Source organism: Felis catus, chromosome C1 (genome assembly GCF_018350175.1).
Source record: "Felis catus isolate Fca126 chromosome C1, F.catus_Fca126_mat1.0, whole genome shotgun sequence".
NCBI classification, from domain to species: domain Eukaryota; kingdom Metazoa; phylum Chordata; class Mammalia; order Carnivora; family Felidae; genus Felis; species Felis catus.
In genome coordinates, this window is record NC_058375.1 from 23193876 (window position 1) to 23206632 (window position 12757).

The 12757-nt window shown below is 55.6% G+C and overlaps 1 long non-coding RNA gene across 2 annotated transcripts; it reads right to left on the reverse strand.

Moving 5' to 3' along the window:
* Positions 1 to 525: 525 nt before the first annotated feature.
* Positions 526 to 10241, reverse strand: LOC123379547. 2 transcript variants are annotated; one of them, XR_006584117.1, is made up of 3 exons: positions 9574 to 10241; positions 8483 to 8624; positions 526 to 771 (listed from the first exon to the last, which is right to left on the reverse strand). It is a non-coding gene; the product is annotated as an uncharacterized LOC123379547 (long non-coding RNA). The 2 variants fall into 2 exon arrangements; XR_006584118.1 differs by lacking the exon at positions 526 to 771 and having other exon boundaries at positions 6748 to 8624.
* Positions 10242 to 12757: the final 2516 nt, after the last annotated feature.

Genomic DNA, 12757 nt, shown 5'->3' on the forward strand with positions numbered 1-12757 from the left:
TTTACAGTCAGGGCTGAGAGCCCACATCAGAGAGGTGAGGGTCTGGCAGGTAGTGTGGGACTCATAGGGGGTGAGCCCTGAGGGTTCTGCCCAGCTTCCAGAGGCTTCCAAGCTCTGCCCTCCCCACTCCTTCCAAGCCTAGACTCTGGGTCCTGGGTCGAGGGCTCCCCATGCTGGCCATGAAAGGAATGTGTCCCGGGCTCCTGGAAATCCCAGGGAAGGCACCCGGTGGGCAGGCTAGGAGCTTGACCTCAGACTCTGCATGACACCTACAAGGTACCTCCCTGAGCCCTGGTTTCCCATCTGCTAAGTGGGGATGATAACGGGGTCATAAATAATTCTGCAAAGGGCCTGGCACCAGGCCCAGACCGGGAGTTCTCAAACCTGAGTGTGCATCAGAATTACCCAGAAGGTTGGTTAAAACCCAGATTGCTGGGAGTTTCCCATTCAGTCGATCCTCCCTCGATGGGGACTGAGAATTTGCACTTCTGACAAGTTCTCAGATAATGCTGAAGCTGCTGGTCTGGGGGAAATAGTGTTAATTCAAAAAAGACAAGACTGATAAGCACCGGAAAAGATGCTCAACAACATTAATCATTAGAGACATGCAAATCCAGACTACAAAATACCACTTCGTACCTGTTAAGCTGGCCTCTACAAAAAAAGCAAAAAGGAAACCACAGGTGTCGGTGAGGCTATGAAGGATCCTCGGTGCCCGCTGATGGCAACGTCAAATGGCGTGACCGACCGTGGAAAGTGGTATGGCGGTGCCTAAAAACCAAAACCAAAAAAATCAAACACAGAATTGCCGTATGATCCAGCCAATCTCACTCCGGGCGATCGACCCAGAAGAACCGCAAGCAAGGTCTCAAACGGACAGATAGCTGTGCATCTGCGTCCAGAACAGCATTATTCACGACAGCCAAAAAGTTAGGAGCCACCCAAGTGTCCGTCCACGGATGAACGGATAAACAACATGTGGGGTACACATGGAATATCGTTCAGCCTTAAAAAGGAAGGGAAATCTTGGGCGCCTGGGTGGCTCAGTCAGTTAAGCATCTTAGGCTCAGGTCATGAGCTCACACGGTTCATGGGTTCCAGCCCCGCGTTGGGCTCTGTGCTGACAGCTCAGAGCCTGGAGCCTGCTTCGGTTTCTGTGTGTGTGTGTGTGTGTGTGTGTGTGTGTCTTTGCTCCTCTCCTGCTCACATTCTCTCTCTCTCTCTCTCTCTCTCTCAAAAATAAATAAATGTTTAAAAAAAATTTTTTAAAGGCAGGAAATTCTGACATACGCCACAATATGGGCAAACCTTGAGGACATCATGCAGAGAAATCAGCCTGTGATTTCTGCTTCTATCAGGCCGCTCGAGTGGGCAAAGTCACAGGGACAGAAAATAGAACGGGGGTGCCAGGGACTGGGGGAGGAGGAGATGGGGAGTTAGCGTGTTATGGGTGCAGAGTTTGAGTGTGGGATGATGAAAAAGTTCCCGCGATGGATGGAGGGGATGGCCGCACAGTGAGTGTACTTAAGGCCGCCGAAATATACACTTCCAGATGCTTAAAATGGTCGATTGTGTTATGGGAAATTCACCACAAATAGTAGCTGATAATAGATAATAACTTGGCGCTTGAGCTGGGACCTGCAGGATGGGCATCCGTGCCTCCAAAGATGGGGAAGAGCGTCGCAGCGGTCGGAATGGGAGCCCAGCCTGGGAGGCCAGCGGCAGACTCATCCCTGAGACCCCCGAGTCTCAGTCTCCTCTCCTCAGAGAGCATGATCCACCCTCCTCACAGAGACAAGGTACGCCGGTGGGGTCCGCAAAAACGAGAGGGGGCGGAGGGGGGGTGGGGAGCCAAACCAGGAACTTGGTTTCTCTGAGTGAGGTGGGAAGGTGGCAGGCAGGGTTACATTTGGCGGCCCAAAGCTTCCCAGGAACTATAGCAACCCCACCTCCACTCATCCCCCCAAAAGGAAAGAAAGCTGCTTCCCCAGCCTCCCCCCACTCCCCCCCTCCCGTTCCCCGGTACCCCCCGCCCCCCAGCCCCGCAGAAAACTCTCGGAGACCAGGGCCTCCACGAGCAGTGTTCCGAGAAGCCACCAGGGGGCGCACTGCACCCGCAAACCCGGCTCTCCGGACAGAGACAGGGAGGTTGACTGTCCTGGGGCATCTTCCTGGGCAGGGGCCTCCGAGGTCTGTTGAAAGCTGCCCCTGGGCGGGGGACACCCCGAGTCATGGACTCACAGAGCAGAGTCACAAGGGGCTTAGAACGGCGACATTTTTACGGAGGGGAGGAACGCAGAGAGGAGAAGGCACCCACCCATGGTCACATGGCAGGTCAGGGGCGGAACAGGGCTGGAACCCCTGGAACCTGCCTCCCCCAGTACACTCACGCCAGCTCCTCCCGGGCCCCTGGAGAGCTCAGCCCAGACAGACCAGGGACCAAGGCAAAATGGAATTGGGCAGAGGCGGCTATGATGCTCCCACCATCCCCAGGATGCTGAGTCATGGGGACACTGAGACACAGAGAGGCAGAGCAGGCCAGCGCCCCAGAGTGGGTCCCAGTGAGCCTCGTCCGCTCCTCCAAGGGGCGTATTCGGGGACAGTGCTGTGGCTGGCCAGGCAGGCCAGGCCACTGTAGTCTCTGGCTCAAAGCCCAGCAGAGAGCTATTTGACGGGAGCTGCGGTGGGAGAGCACTGGGGGTCAGGCCATTACAGGCCCATGGGGGACAGACCATCTGATGGGTCCCTGGGGCCCTCTCCGGAGGTAGCGGGACTCGGAGGGGAGATGTCAAGAGCTCCACTGGCCCCTGCCGGGCCTCCCGGCGCTGGTGGCTCCCGGTCCCACCTCCCTCCTCAAATGTCGACTGAAAACAGCACCTCCTCCCTGTGGAACAAGACTCTCCAAAGGCCCTCACCCTTCTAGTTCATTCTCACTTTCCAGCGGGGGAACCTGATGCCCGCGTGGAGACAGGGAGTTGCTCAGCGGGGCTCCCACACCTCAACCCCCCGCGGCCCAGGCCCCGTTTCACAGATGAGGAAAATGAGGCCCCAGAAACAAACCATCCTGATATTGAAGCTCTCTGGGCTTCCCTTCGTTGCCCAGACCTTGGACGACAGAGGCCCCCAAAAGTCCCTCCATGCCCCATGTCTGCCCCGGGTCAGAAGTGGGACTGGGCGGGGGACACTGAGCAGGTGAAGAGACCTGCACAGAAAGACCACAACTGAAGGCCAAGCAGGAACCGAGGGTGGCCCCCAACGCCTTTCCCAGCCACTCTTTCACTGACATCTGAAACGCTAGAGGCTGGAAGGCTAAAGTCTCATTTTCCCAACTACCTTCCAGCCAAGGATAGCGGGGGGAATGTTCTGGCCCAGGAGACCTAAGCGGGAGTCTGCTGGAGGGGCTTCACTTTCCAAATAAAAAGACAGAGCTTCCCCAAGTTGGAGACCTCTTGTCCTTCCACTACCTTTCTGCCTGGAATGCAAATGTGAGAGCGCTGGAGGTATGGCAGCCGCTTTGGAACGATGAGGGCAAAACCCACAAGTTAGGAACATTAGAGGGGAGACAGCCTGTTCTCTGACAATGTTGGTAAGCTGCTGTACCAGCCCTAGATTTCTAATATGTGAGAATGATAAGCCCCGAGTTCTTTCAACGCTGCTAAGTTTCCTGTTGGTGCAGCCTACCGGGTTTGCACTCCCATCTGATATAGAGCAGCACCGAGTAGTTAAGACTGTACTCAAAATCTTAGCCTACAGATTAGCAGCCATGTGACCTTGAGTAAGTGGTTTTGTGGTCTCAGAACCTCAATTTCCTCATCTACTAAAGGAGCACACGTGTACCTACTGCAAACTGGGTGCCTCCAGCCCAAGACAGCACACACACATAAAGGTCAGCTCTTACTAGAAAGACAGAAAAGGACATGAGAAGAAACAGAGACTAGATGCCCTCCCCTCAGAAAAGGACATTTGGAAATGAGGTTTGACGGAGGGAAATTGAACAGCAACCCCTGACAGATCAGGAGCCCCAGGCCATTGACTCCCCTCCCTTTTAATTAAGTGCAAAGCTTAGCAGACTCAGTTTACTGGGCCACCAGGCAAGGGGGCTGTTTTCAGTTCAGGGCGGGCTGAACTGAACACACTGGGGATGTGGGAAGGACCCTCCCACACCCACCCAACTTCAGCCTTCTAAGTCTCTTCTCTACCACCTATCACAGTCAGGCATTCCACTATTAGAGATTCACTCCTTTGGATATAACAGCTTGTGGGAGTTGGCTTCCGAATCTCCAAGGTGGGACTCAGGGCATGGGTCTTTGTGTAATTTTCTAGGTAATTCGGGCTGGCACCCCGATAAAAAAGCTATGGTTGTAGGGGGGCATCCAGAGGCCACTATTGAGGTAAGTGCCTTGAAACATGTCACCTTCCATGCTGTGGTGAACACGGCACCTGGGAGCAAAGAAGCGGACGGAGAGGCACTCACACCTCGAAGCCATGTGTTGCACACATGTCCCTCACCCACTTTAATCAGCCCGGCAATCCCGGAAACGGGGTCATTGTCCCCAAGATGAGATAAAAGCGTTAGAAGAGGTAAGGGACGTGCCCAAGGTCGCACAAGTACCATCGAGGAGCTGGGATTCACACCCAGGACTCTGCACTCCACGGCCCAGCCCCACCCCTGACACATGAACTTGGGCCAGTTCCTGAACCCCACGGTGCCTTCAGGTGCCTGTCTGTAAAGCGGGGGGGGGGGGGAGCAGTCGGGCCTTCCTAGGGTCCTTGTGAGAATGAACACAGAACCCACACACGGAAAGCACCTAGAGGGGCCGTATCTGGGGCACGGTGAGAGCCACCGCTGCTTTGGCACCCTAGTCACTCCTGTGGGCGGGGAGGCCCCAAACAGGTGCCCCGGAGGGGGGAGGCAGGAAGCAGGCTGGGGGTGGCCGAGGCAGAGCCCTGCAAAGCCAGGGAGGGAAGCCGTCCCCAACAGTAATCACAATATCCATGACATAACAGTAATCGAGGTCCACCGGGGCCCAGGGCCCTCCGATGGTCCCACAAAAACAGGGGGGGGGATGGTAATAAACCCCAGCTCCCCACTTCCCGGCCTCTCAAAGAGACCCTCTGTCTGGGGGCATCAGAGGCCGGTTCCGGCCCCACGAGGGCCTGACCGAGCTCCAGAGCTGACCCAGGACAAAGGGCCCTCACACGGCTCTGCCCAGGACACGCCCGCCGTGCCCCAACTTCCGCTGCCCGGGTGGCCAACCGGGGCCCACGCACACATGCACGCAGCCTGGCCAAGATCAGAGGCTGCGGGGCCAGACGCCGGGACCCAAGAGGCGGCGGGCGGGTCAGAGGGCGCTGATGACGGGGGCAGCAGGAAGGGGCCCGGCAGGGTGTGCTCAGAATCAAAGGCTTCTGAAGTTCCCCGTTTGAGAGCCAGACAGCAATTTTAGAAATAAATAAATAAGGTGCTCCAAGTCTTCTAGAAGCTTCCACCATCCTCCCCCAAGCTCTGCCCCTGGTGGCCTGCCTGTAGAACTTTCCTCTCTGACATCCCATTCCCCGCTCCCCACTTCTACTCAGGCCTTGCTGAAAGACACATCCCCAGACTGCTGCCCTCTGACCCCAGCTCTTCTCGGGCCCTGTTGCCAATCCCTTCCCTCTGGGGTCTCCGCTCCACTGCCCCCACCGCTCTCGTCCAGGGCAACAACCACCTGCCTGGTGCTGAGCCCAGAGGCCAAGCGCCAGCCCTCGGTTCATGGGACCGGCCCCGGCATGGACGCGGGGGACACAGCTTTCTCCTCTTGACTTCCGGGGACAATCTCTCTCCCGTCGGTCTTCCTCCTGCCCCAAAAGTCGGGGCTCTGCTCTGCCCCCTCGCCCCCTCTCCCGGTGGCCCACGCAGTCTCGGGTCTAACCCCCTTCTTTCTGCTGAAACTCACGCCTCCAGCTTCGACCTTTCCCCACATCTCCAAATGCCTGTCTCTATCCTGGCCTCCAGCAGGGGTCCACGCGGCTGAGCAAAGCCACCAGGCAGCCCCGCCCTCCCGGCCCGCACGCGACACCGTCCCGAGGTCCCCGCTCACCCTGGCCCTTCCATCAGCTCTGCTTGGCTGACTCCCCTCCGAGCCTTCAGGTGTCTGCGTAAACATCACTGGATCGGAGCAGCTTCCGTGGCCACAGACCAGAAACCACCAAGGCACCCGGCTGACTCAGCCATTAGAGCACACAGCTGTTGATCTCGGGGTCATGTGTTCGAGCCCCGCGTTGGGTGTAGAGACTCCTTAAGGAAACTTGAAACACAAAAACATGTCCCCCAGCCACACTCCCTCTCTCTCCCTCTGGGCTGGATGTTCTCCATAGCATTTGTCACCCACTGAGGTCCTCTGCACCTGCTGCCCTCCCCCGCCCCCAACTCCGCCGTTGCCGCCACCACCGGGAACGGGCTCCGTGAGAACGGGGACTTCACCGGGTCAATGCCAGCACCTAGAACAGTGCCCACACATGGTAAGAGGGCTCCAGAAATATTTGCTGAATCAGTGAATGAGCTGAGCCAAGGGCTGAGGAAGCGTGTGTTCGCCGGGTGGGTGTTGGGAAGAGAGGCCAGGCAGAGGGAACAGCGTGTACCAGACGGGGGCACAGAAGAACTAAGGTTATGTTCAAGGAGGCAGGGAGGGGAGGTGTGCAGGGCAGAAGGTGCAGCGTCTGAGTTTAGGGCTGGGGCGTTAGGCAAGAACCTGGTCACAAAGGGCATTTGCTCATTCAATTGTTCATTTAATATTTATTAAGCGCTGTGCGGAGCCTGGCCTTCTGCCCATCGAAGGGGGTAAGTAGGACTTAATCCTGAAGGTACTTGGGAGCCTTTGAGAGACACAGAGCAGGGGCAGCACCTCTCACTGCTGGTCACGATGTTCCAGGAAACGCCAGGGTGCCCCCGGATCTTCCCCCAGGGGAGGCTACTCTACCACTGCCTTTGCCCCGGGGCAGCCCTTTGGAGGTCTGGGAAGAACTGTGCCCACTGAGGTTGCTCCTGGCGATGTTGCACAGCAATGGAGTCTCCGGACAAGCCAGCCCTTCCACCTGTGACCCTCCCAACCCAGATGGGGAACTTGAACTTCCCAGGCTAGAAGAACCTCAAAGAATCCCAACCCTTTCATTTCCCAGATGGAACAACTGAGACCACCACAGAAAAAAGGACTTGCCCAAGGTCACGCTGTGTAGCAGTCTCAGCTCTTTTGTTTACAAGTAACAAGCACCCAATTCAGATGGATTTGGAGGAGAGGGAGGAGGAGGAAGAGGAGGAGGAGGAGGAAGAGGAGGAGGAGGAGGAGGAAGAGGAGGAGGAGGAGGAGGAAGGAGAAGTAGGGAGGAGGAGGAGGACGAGGAGTGGAGATTTGGCTCACATAACCAGGATGTTGAGAGTGAGCTTCAGGTACAGTTGGATCCAGCCCTCAGAAAATGGCTGGCTCAGCCTCAGACACACGCTGCCCCTTGATCATTGGGCCAGGGGTCTGCAGAACTCTCAATGGCCAAGCCTGGGTATAATATGCCTACCTCTGAATGGGGGGGGGGGGCAGTGTCAGCCTGCCATGACATCCCAAGACTGAGAAAGGGCAGAGTGGGACCTCAAAGGAAACCCGGAGTGCCGATCCGAGAAAAGGGGGACACAGAGGTAGATGTGGATCCACCACACCCAGGAACTCAGTGACAGAACACAGACCAGAACGCCGGGCACCTGACTCCAAGCCCCTCACACATCCCACTTTCCCGAACCACGTCAACAAGGTTAACTAGACCTCAGTGTGGGGGAGGGATTGGGCCAGAGGGGGGTGGTGGGCTGCGGGAGCTGGAGGCAGGGGGCCAGTCAGGAGGCCGTCTAGACAAGAGGTAATGAGCCCCTTGGCAGAAACGAATCGATCTCCTAACGCCCTAACCCACTCTCCCACTTCAACATTTTGCTGAGGGAAACACCTGTCACTTCTTCAAGATGGGTGATACGTCGCCACCATTATTAACGTATTTTTAAGTGGTGTTTAGAAGCCACTTCATTTGAAATCAAAGAAAACGACATAGATCTTCCCTGACTTGTGTGGACCCTAGAGGCACTGGCACCTCATAGCAGCTGCCTAAACAGTGTGATGTGCGGCCACGTCCCCCAGCAGGTACCCAGAGCCGGGCCCACGACAGCCAGTAAGCGCAGGTGCACAAAGCCCCTGGCTTTGTGGGACACCCGATGCTGGGGGGGTGGGGGTGGGGGGAAGCGAGATGAAGAATTTCCTCTACTGCTGGCAGGACTCAGTGCCATTTTTCTGAAAGGACATTTAGCAGGATGTTTTTGTTGCTTAAAGGAGGTTCACAACCTTTGGCCCGCTCACCCCCCACTTCTGGGAACGCCCCCTGCAGGCATCTTTGGAGATGTGACCCAAGCTTGGGGTGCTGAGGATGTTCGTCACGGCCTTTTTTATGACAGAGAGAAACTGGAAGTCACCTCGATGTCCCGCCAGAGGACAGGGGTAGCACAAGCGAAGACGGGTCCGCTCGGCAGAACGTTTCATGTCTGTTCGAGAACGTTGCCAAGGAAGATTATTGACTTGAGATGATTTGATTGGAAACGCAGGAACTGAAGGAACCTCAAATCAAAAGGAAGATTATGTAAGTGCCAGAGGCATTCCCCCACCATCCGGCTGCCGGCAGCACAAAGGAGGGAACACAAAACCCGCCAGGTCCCAGGGCCGCGTGTGTCCCCTGCGCCCCCAGGTCTAAGACAGGGAGGAGACGGCCCAGGCCAAAGCTACACGGTCTTTTCTAACCTAATCTCAGCAGTCCCATATCTTATTGGTCCCCAAGCCCAACCCTGGTACAACCCCAGGACCTTGTGGACAGACGGCACCAGGCAAGGGTGTGAACACCGGGAGGATAGATTGTGGACCAACTCATTCTATAACAGTGGTTTCCAATGTGTATATGCTGGCGGGGGCGGGGAGGGGAGGGGGGGCGGCGCCTGGGGGGCTCAGTCGGTTGAGCATCCGACGTCCGCTCAGGTCATGATCTCACGGTTCGTGGGTTCGAGCCCTGCGTCGGGCTCTGTGCTGACAGCTCGGAGCCCGGAGCCTGCCTCAGAGTCTGTGTCTCCCTCTCTCTCTCTGCCCCTCTTCTGCTCTCTCTCTCTCAAAAATAAATAAACATTAAAAAAAAAATCAGTGCATATGCTGGCTCGTTGTCAATATTCAAAATCAACTGAGGGGAAGCTAGTCGAAAAGAAAGCTTTTTTTTTTTTAATTTTTTTTTAACGTTTATTTATTTTTGAGACAGAGAGACAGAGCATGAACGGGGGAGGGTCAGAGAGAGAGGGAGACACAGAATCGGAAGCAGGCTCCAGGCTCTGAGTGGTCAGCACAGAGCCTGACACGGGGGCTCGAACTCACAGACCGCGAGATCGTGACCTGAGCCGAAGTCAGACGCCCAACCGACTGAGCCACCCAGGCGCCCCAAGAAAGCTTTTTTAAAACATGACTTGCCTTTGATTACTTCTACTGGGTCATTAGGGGTCCCGACCGAGCCAGGGAGGACCGGACACACCTAGGGAGCAGGGCCGAGCGATGCTCCACATCCAGCCATCCACGTGCAGCCACTAGGTCACAAGATGGCAGCAGGACCAGGTTACTTTGGGTTCGGACACACGTGAGGCGTGCCTGGAACAAGAAAGGCAGACACCCAGTGGAAGCCAGGAAGGACCGTCAGGAACCAAGGAGAAACCCTTCCTAAGAGAAAGCACAGAGTCCGGGTGGCAAGCCAGGGGCCTCAGGATGGGGGGAGTCTTGGGTCCGGATCCATCCTGCCGGCTGGTTCCCGGACCTGTTACAACCCAGTCGCCAACCTTGGGAGGAGGAGGCTGAGAGCAAGAGAGGGAGCCGTCCGATGAGCGGTCCCAAACAGCCCTGCTGGGGGATCCCACCCTAGAGGAGCACTCTTCCCCTTAGTGACCCGCAAACAGGGAGATCCTGCAGCGATCTAGAAGCAGAGGCAGGCGGGACCTGGCGGGACAGGACCGTCACGGAGAAACTGAAGGGGGCAGTGGAAATGGCGGTTGACGGGGACAGAGGACGACGCAGGTGGCCGTCTCCCCGGATTCGTGAGCACACAGGATTCGCCCACACACTTGAGAGGGGAGAGGAACTCACGCAGGACGTGGCTTCCCGCGGGGGACGGTGGGGGCTGGAGCCAGCAAGATGAGGATATTAAGAATAATGCTACCAGTCAGGCTTTCATCATTTAAGATTCTTAGAGCCGCAAAGCTGGAGGGAGCTCATTAAAATCTAGTCCAGGGCGCCTGGGTGGCTCAGTCAGTTAAGCATCCGACTCTTGATTTCGGCTCAGGCCATGATCTCATCGTTCGTGGCATTGAGCCCCACATCGGGCCCTGCCCTGCCAGTGTGAAACCTACTTGGGATTCTCTCTCCCCGCCCCCTCTCTGCCCTTCCCCTGCTGATGCTCTCTCTCTCTCTCTCTGTCTTTCTCTCTCTCTCAAAATAAATCAACATGAAAAAAATTGTTTTTAATCTAGTCCAAACCCATCTGGGGTTAGGATCCTTGGTCCACACATCTCACCCAGGCACTCAAAGCCTTGAACACTCCCAGGCATGGTGGGCTCACTACTCCATTAGGAAATTCATTCCCTAATTGGACCGCGCCGACACATAGAACGCTCTTTCCGAACCTTGAGACAAAGTCAGCCTCCCTCTGGGTGACACCCTGTGACCATCATGTCACATCTGCCAGAATGGCTAAAACTGGAAAGACCGACGAGAGCCAGTGGTGGTGACGATGTGGAAGACTGTTACCCGCATAGGCTGCTGGTGGGGGGCTAAAAAGGTACGTCCGCCGTGGGAAACAGCCCGCACGACCCAGCCTTTCCATCGCTAGGTATTTACCGAGAGAAATGAAAATTTGTGTGCACGCAAAGACTGGTACATAAATGTCCCTGACGGCTTTATTTGTAACGGCCAAAAACAGGGAGAAAAACCAAATGTCCATCCAAAGGTGCGTGGAAAGACAACCTGTGGAATATCCGTACAACAGGACAGTACTCAGGACACACGACTGCATGGTACATCTTCAAAAGACTGTGCTAAAGGAAGGAAGCTGGACCCCAAAGCCTTCCCGTGGTATGATGTCATTTATATCAACTTCTAGAAAAGGCAAATCCATCTACAGTGACGGAAAACAGATCACTGTGTGCCTGAGAACGGGCGGGGGCAGCTGGGGAGGGGCAGGTTGTTTTTGTGTTTTGAAGGAGAGAGAGAGAGAGAGAGAGAGAGAGAGAATCTTAAGCAAGCTCTACACTCAGCGCAGAGCCCAGCCCAGCATGGGGCTCGATCTCAACAACCATGAGATCACGACCGGAGCCGAAATCAAGAGTCAGACACTCAACTGACTGAGCCACCCAGGCGCCCCCGCACGACGTATGTTAAGTCGTTCTTTACAAACTAACGTGTGAATTCGTTGATTGAGTGATATAACAAACTGGGGCCAGGCGGAGGGCCTCCCGGGTCGGGTTGGAGGGAACCCCTTGTCATGAGCACATGGAGGGACCCGAACAGTTTCTCCTCAGCAGGTTTAGACCCGTTAAGGTCTGATTCTGGAAACTGCCTTGCAGTACTCAGCAGAGGTCATTCAGCAGAGCCGGGAGTTCAGCCCAGGCCTCCTGATTCTTGGGCTTCTTCCCCACGACGTAAGAAGAAATGGAATCCAAGGCTATGGAGAGCTTCGCTTCGAGGTTCTCCAAGCTGCTTGACATCTGTAATCTCATTTCCTGGATTAATCCCATTTAACACAGTGGAGTGTGTAATAGATCAGACGGGGCCGGGAGAACATACCGCTGGTTTATTTACGGCAGGCGTCTATTCTGATGGCTTGGGGCCGGGCCAGGCCAATTGTTAAATATCTTGAATAACCCTCCAGGGTTAAGTAGTCAGGGCTTTGGAGTCAGACAGACCTGGGCTGGAATCCAGGCACTACCGCTCACGACTGGGACAAACCATCCAACCCCTCTGAGCCTCAGTTTCCTCCCTTGTAAAAAGGGGATATTAGCAGTAACTGCCGCTTAGTGCTACTAGGAAGATTCAATGGGACTGCAGTTTCCAACACACAGCGAACACTCGAAGTCTAGAAATAATTGCTACCATTGTTTCCAGTAACGCTTGCAACACCCTTATGAAGTAGGTCCTATGATTTGCCCCAGATGACACAGCAAGTCCCCTATATGGCTCCAAAGCCAACTTTGGCTCCCGCGTACCACACTGCCACCTGCTCAGGTTGCGGCAGGTGCAGCGAGGACTATAAGATGGGAGGGTATGAGGGGCGCCTGGCCGGCTCAGTGGGTGGAGCAGGAGACTCGTGATCTCAGGGTTGTGAGTTCAAGCCCCATGCTGGGTGTAGAGATTACTTACAAATAAAATCTTAAAAAAAAAAAAAAAAAAAAAAAAAAGATGGGAAGTTATGATCAAATTCCCCTCAAAGTTGGCCAGTGCCTATTGTTGCTGAAGGAAGCTGAGGCCCGGCAGACTGGCACAGCCAAGGTCAGACCGGGAGTCCCCTTCTGGACCCTACAGGCTCTGCCACCAGGACAGCACAGAGAAGAAAGTCCACGAGGAAGGGTAATCTCTCCAACTCGAGCACGTCCCTGAGAACGACCGGGCCTGCTCCGTCCACCAGTGTCCCCAACCCACAAGGTCAAGGTCATCGGAGTCTGCACTCAAAACTG